General features: G+C 33.4%; 1 long non-coding RNA gene across 1 annotated transcript; it reads right to left on the bottom strand.

Annotated features, from left to right (window-relative positions):
• Nucleotides 1-4798: 4798 nt before the first annotated feature.
• Nucleotides 4799-7310, bottom strand: LOC131014577 (uncharacterized). Its single transcript, XR_009098265.1, has 2 exons — nt 7212-7310; nt 4799-5072 (listed from the first exon to the last, which is right to left on the bottom strand). It is a non-coding gene; the product is annotated as an uncharacterized LOC131014577 (long non-coding RNA).

Here is a 7310-nt window from a genome sequence, read left to right as displayed (position 1 = left end):
TATCGAGCTTAGACTCCCAACTCTAGCACTATGTTATTTAATATTGGTTATCAGAAGCATGAAACCAAACTTGTGATCCTAAGATTTAGAATGTTATTAATTGATTACTATCAGTTGATTTATGTCTTTCTTCACTCAAAGGGCGTTGCCCGACTTCTTATCCTATTATTTGAATTTCACAAGGTCATTCCCTTGTTCATTTCTATGATTTTAGTCGCACCCCGATTATAGTTTATTCCTTCAAGAATTGGGGTGTGACAGGACCCCATGCTCATAATCATTACCATATCATAAAAAATGGCCTATCATTCCTCTCAATATCCATATATAAAATTCAATTCCTTTTTTTTAAAGAGAGAAAAATTCAATTCTTTTTATTTATTTAAAAATTTAACTTACTACCTTCATCAGTTCATCTATAATAGTAGTACAATGTAATTTCTTTTTTTTTTTGCGAAGCAAAAATTCTGTGTAATACCAAAAACATATTCAATATAGTTTATCTTTATAAAATTAAATGAGATGACTAATTAATAGAATGGTGGTCTAATGACTAGAGGTCATAAATTAGAGCTTTGCAAATAAGTTACAATCAGTAAGAATATCATGTGTGCACTCATATAGAAGGGGATATGAGTTTAACACAAAAATATAATATAGATTCAAACCGTTAAAAACAATAACTTATAAGTCTACATCTAAGTAAAATTAGGTCGAAATGATTTAAAAAATTGTGTTGAATTTTTTTTAAGAATTATAAAAGGTATCTAATATCTAATATATAATTAAATAAGTAACCCGCACGCAGACATGATCTCTACACCACACAAAGGTGGAAAAATAAACGCACGCAGACCTACACAAAAGTGGGAAAACTATCTGTATGCACATGTGATTGAACTCTAAACCTCTCACAAATGAGAGTCTATTCGGGCCGACCCATCAGTTTCGGGCTTTTTTGACATCTCTAGTTATTACACACTATTTTCACAGAAGTATGTAACAGTTGTGACTTTTTAATTTTTTTAAGAAAATCATTAAGTTATATTGATACATTTACACCAAAAAATGTTAGTATTTTTTTTTTATGGATAATATTTCTTTTTACTAAGTGAGAATGAATAGATTGACTTATGAACTCTATTTATTTTATTCTTAAGGGGACATTCACGTGATTGTAAGCTTCTATATATAAACAATGAGGTCTATGATACAAACCTCACCTTTCCCCTCCCCGAAGTAAAAAAAAAAAAGTCTATTTAGTTTTATGTTAATAAAATTTAATTACATATATATATATATATATACATATATATACACACACATACATATATACTCATGTTGGAGTCTTGAATGAATATAATTTAATCAAAGACTTGTTCACCAAAGCATGCATACTTTTAATCAATATTTGTTTATTTAAACCTCCGGCCCAGTGAATTCGATTAAACGACTTACACCGTTACACTTATGAATATGATGTATCATACAAATATGGGTCTCCTGATCAAGTAGTCAAAATGGTTTAATTCCCCAACTTTTCTTAAATGAAGGTATGAATTGAGGTTTGAATTCGCGAACCGGCACTACTTCAATTTTGTTGGTTGGCAATTGAATTAAGGATTGGATTTTTTTTTTTTTACAAAAAAATGTGTTCAATCGACTTGATTTGATGACCTTATTCATCAGACTACTCATATTAAAATTTAAATAAATATGTGAAAACATATTCTTTATCTAGATTGTGTTTAAATTTAGGTATATTTTGATACTAATAAGATCTTATTCTCTTGCTCTAACTTTCTAAAAGTTTATTAATATATCTTGATTGTGTGAATCCACTCTTGACACAAAGAGAGAGGATCAGCTTAAAAAGAAGAGTCGAAATCATATTAATAATAATAAGGATAGGCAAAAAGATGCATGCAGTCCAGTCCCCCACAACACAAGAGAAGAAACAGTGTGTTTGCATTTGCACGTTTGGGTTCCACAAATTAAATAGGAGATTAATTAGTTTTATTAAGTTAGTTAGTGTTGTTGGTGTGATGTGGAGTAATTGTAAAGGATGAGGTGTGGTGAACAGAAAACGTGCACGCTTAGATTTGTTTGGATTTTGGAAGAAGCAGAGGAGAAGCATAGAGGTTTGTTGATACTCTGAAACCAATACTAATTGGAGAAACTGTAGAAAAGATTTCTTATTTGACCATATATTTTACTACTATTCAATATAGGCTAGCCCTATGCCTATGGGATGGGATGGGATGGGATGATCATCACTCATCACCTCTCTCGGGAATAGTGTATATTATACCTATATTTTCTAGTATTTTTTCTATTCCAAAATATTTCAATCCTACAAAAATACTAATTAAAGCTTAATTTCATGCTCACACAAAAACTAATAAAATTGATAAAGATGTTGTGGGATGGATCCACTAATAGTGAAGTATAGTAAATACTATATAATATAAAAGTAATAAAGTTATTGTAAGGTAAGTCCACTAATAACAAAGAATAGTAAAAATATAGAAAAAAATGAAAGTAAAAAAGTACAAAAGACACAATAAAATTTTATTCGGTGTACAAAAATTCAAGGCAAGTAGGACTTTAATTCGTAGAGAGTACAAAAAACGAACATAATGTCTTTTTGATTCAACATTAATTTCGATTTTCCCAAATTTACATTAATTTAAAGCAATTCATTTTCAAGAAAAATAAACGTACAATGGGAAGTTGATGTTTTTTTTAAGAACAATTAATGTGCAAAACCAAAAATACTAAAAAAATTTATATACTTATTGATTAATATTTCTTTTTTATTTTTTCAATTCTATTATCGGAACAAATTAACATTCCTCATAAAAAATATGATATGGCATGTTAACGGCCTACGTGCTATTTCATCCAAAAATTATGAAACTTCGATTTTTTGACAGAGAATTTTTTTGAAACTGGAATCAATTTGTTGGCGCAAATTTATATTTTTTGAGTGAAAAATTATCTCATGTCAGGAATCTGGACTTCGAAACTTATTCCTATAATCCTATGATTGAAAAAACAATTAAAAGGTCATATTGTTATTAATATTTTTAAAAATTCGTCATATTTTTTAGAAAAATACAAAAAATGGAGATAGAATGCGTAATTAATCATTTGAAAAATTAGAGCACATGGTCTTCCTTTTTTCTGATAAATTAATAAATAAAAATTAAAGAACACACGATTATGAACTCGAACTTAATATCTTTGACTTTAGGGAATAATTAACGCCAGACCAACACACCCATACTGAGTACAGTTAGATTTCTTCTCTATTTCACAGAAAAAGTCAAAAAAATTATAAGGTTTGCAAATTACCTTATAACATTTTTTTTCTATTCTTCATTTTCAAAACTGTTACATAATTGTGTGTGTGTTTTGACCAAGTGGTAAGGAATTAATGCTCAAGGCCAAAGGTCTTGAGTTCGAGTCCTCTGTGGCGCGGTCTTTAAACTTTTTTATTTAATAGTGTTGATTTATCAAAAAAAAAGTTACATAATTAGCTTATGTCAATTGAAAAATATGGGAATTATAATTGATTGTGTGCATAATATGTCTTTTATAATACACATAATAAAGAAAATATATAAAGATAACAATATTTTATAACTTAAAAAAAGTTAGAATATTCATCCAGCGAAACCAAATTGAAATTAGATCCACGAATAAGTGGTATAGCTTAGGGTAAGCTAGTACTCCATGTTCTAATAATTCACTCTTAGTGAACAAAACACGTGATAACTAATAAATACAATCAATTAACACATTAACACGAACAATTAGTATTAGTTAAAAAAAACAAAGCATTTTCAATGCGGAAAATAGATTTTTGAGAGTAAATAAGTGGAATCTTACCAAAAAAGACTCGATTTGAGAATTTGAAAATACTACTATGAACTACAAAACACATTTTTTTTTGAAAACTACAAGATACGCTTAAGAGTGAGTGTCTAACTTTATTAAGAATTATTATAATTTTCATTGCTTTATCCATAATGTCACTTTATATTTTAGTGTATAACTATATTAATTATAAAACTAATAGCAGCAATTTAAAAAAAATACTCCCTCCGTCCATGAAAGAACTTCCTAGGAGAAAGTGGCACGTGTTTTAAGAAAAAATATTGTTGAGTGTATTGAGAGTGAATAAAAGGTAGTTGAGTGTATTGAGAGTGGTGAAAAGGTGTTATAATTAACATTGGGAGTTGTGAAAAGTGAAAAGTGAAAAGTAAGAGGATTATAAGTGGTGGGGTATAGTCCAAAAATAGATAGGAAATTCTTTTGTGGACGTCCCAAAAAGGAAAAATAAGAAGTTTTTTCGTGGATGGAGGGAGTATATAAAACTAGTAGGAGTGTATCGTATGTTAGTGTATAACTTTATTAATTATTTCGTTTAATAAAAAAAACTTTATTAATTATAAAACTAGTAAAATACATCTACACTTTAGAAAAATATTGAGGAGGAGCCAATTCCCTATCACTCCCTTAATTTGCTTGTCACTTGATACGAGCAACAGTTTGAAATTGGATTCTTTTTTGTATAAGGACAAATAGTGTTATCTATTCTTACACTACCCCTAGTGTTATATAATGACGACAAGTGTTATCTACTTTTTTTTATTTGAAAATTTTAATGTCACACCCCAATTCTTGAACGAATAAAATATAATCGAGGTGCGACTAAAATCATAGAAATAAATAAGGAAAGAACCTTGTGGGATTCAAATAATGGGATAAAAGTCGGGGAACAGCCTTTGAGTGAAGAAAGACAAAAATCAAGTGATATTAATCAATCAACAACATTCTAAGCCTTAGGATCACAAGTTCGGTTTCATGCTTCCGAAAACCAATGTTAATAACATAGAGCTAGAAGTTGAGAGTTTAAGCTCGATAAGAAACATAATTCAGAATTTAACATAAAAGTCTTAAGTTGGAGAAACAAAAGACAAATAAGAGCTAGTGCAACAGCGGAAGACAAAATACGGAGTTGAACTCTAGCCTCAGCTCTGCCCCGTCAGCACCGACCAATCAACCTGAAAACATTTGAAAGTAATTTTGGGCTAAGTACTAATGTACTTAGTGGGCTAGCATTTTTATAAACATTTCATAATCATAAGAGCAGTTTATCCAATTATACTTGACATGACTTAGAAGGTTTTAAATTGAAATAACTTCTAAGCATGTTAAAACATTTTATTATATTGCGCGCAATTGTCACACTCCCTTTCCGTTACTCGCTGTGATCCCGGACCTTTTAGCCACCGACGGATCCATTACTCCTGCTTTACTTGAACTGAGGGCGTAACCCAGTCAAGTTCCCATTTGGGACCCAATGCTCCGGAACACATCCCGTCGAGCACCCTTATAACGCCTCATACATGATTAGTGCCCGAATGGAGATCAACCCACCGAGTCAGCTAATAGGTGTACACAATTCTCAAATAACGTGTTAGGTCAAGAGAGAACCTCGATCGATTCATAGTTGCGAGCCTTAAACAGAGCAGAGTGCACAAAAATATTTTATTGGATAAACAGTTTATATTTCACGAATATTTAAGCTCAATAGCTAAATCATACATTTGAAAAATAAGCCCACCTGATTAGGCAATGCCTGTCGTTTATTTCTTAATTCTGAATCGGTATAGCAGTGCTACTTCTCACGATCCACAAAGCCTACAAGAAATCTATAATCTTAATAGGTCTCCTGAATCTAATCTTAAGTCATAGTGAAGTGCTTAATATTCTATGATTCACTTAGCCGGGTTTTCTAAATTTAATGAATAAATAATTGAAAATATTTCTCTTGAGTTAAGAACACCAACAATATTCTTACTCATCTTTCTTTAATAATTGGAATTATAATAAAACCAATTAAATCATAAATATTCTTATTGCAAAATATAATGCAAATCTTATCATGCTTAGCATATAATAAGAAATTTTCTTAAATATGCACATAATAATAATAAAATATTATTATGCAAATTAAAATAATTAATCAAACTTAATAAGTCTAATTAATTAAATAGTGTAGTCCATTTTAAATAAAGAAAACTGCACAGCCCAATTAAATAGATTAATAAAGGCCCAACAGATTTAATAAAAACCGGCCCAACTGATAAATAAAATAAAACAAAATTCGGCCCAACACTTGGCCCAACACTCAAAATAAATCGGCCCAACAGAAAAACTAAAGTCGGCCCAAGGCTCAAGCCCAACTTCCAAACCCTTTCTTCTTCACTTTAAACACAACTCACGCACACACACCTCACACACACACGCACGGCGCAGCAGCAGCTGCTGCGCCTCCCCCCCCCTCGCCCTCTTCTCTCATCCGGCAGACGGCGTCGTCGGCCATGCCGCCGTCCCCGACAACCCTCTGTTTCCCATTCCAGCCGCCTCCTATCTCCCTCAAACAGACGCCCATCCCTCTTCTTCTTCAACGGCGAGGAGCGCCGCTGTTCCTGCTGCTCCGGCGACCGCACAGCCGTAAGCCGCGCCACCGCCCCTTTCTCCACCGAACCCAGAACTCCCTCCGACGACTGCACCCGACCAGCCGCCGCTGCCTGAACTCCCTCACTCCTCACTTAAATCGGCCGACAGCAGTAGAAGAAGCGGACTGCCACCGCGCCCTCCACCTCCATCGTCTCTCTCTCAACCCTCCCCTATTTACAGATCCGGCGGCCGCAGCAGCGGAAACTAACCACCGCCGCCCTTCTCACCCTCTCTCTCTTCATCCTCGACAGCAGCGGGCAGAGCCGCCGTGCCGTAGCTCTTGACTTCCTCTTCCCTTTCCTCGGCCGGACAGCAGCTCGGAGCCACCGCCGACCGTACCGTCCCCATCTCCCTCTGACTTCCGGCGAACGACAGCGAGAAGCCGTCGCTGCCCTCCCCTCTACTCTCGACTCTCATGACCAGCAACAAACACACCACAAGTCGACATAACAAGACACAAGTTTGGATTTTTCTTTTCAATTTACCGATCTTGTTTTATCATCTTTTGAATGTATAACATTGTAAAAGCACAAATGTGTAGTAGTATCCAAGTTATGCAGTTTATTCTCATGCTTTGTTGGTTTGATAAGTTGTAGAAGTAAAACAGCATACATAGATAGGATGCATCGTATTGTCATTTATGCAGAGGAAATAAGTTGGAGTTTAGAAGGTAAAACCTTGATTGAATGAATTCTGCTATGTTATGTGGTGATCTTGTTTCTGTTTGAACTTCGTTGCTGGGGTGAGGAATTAGATGAATAAGGGGAATATTTAAG

Source organism: Salvia miltiorrhiza, chromosome 3 (genome assembly GCF_028751815.1).
Source record: "Salvia miltiorrhiza cultivar Shanhuang (shh) chromosome 3, IMPLAD_Smil_shh, whole genome shotgun sequence".
NCBI lineage: Eukaryota > Viridiplantae > Streptophyta > Magnoliopsida > Lamiales > Lamiaceae > Salvia > Salvia miltiorrhiza.
Note: the sequence above shows the minus strand (reverse complement) of the source record. Positions and strands in the feature narration are given on the sequence as shown.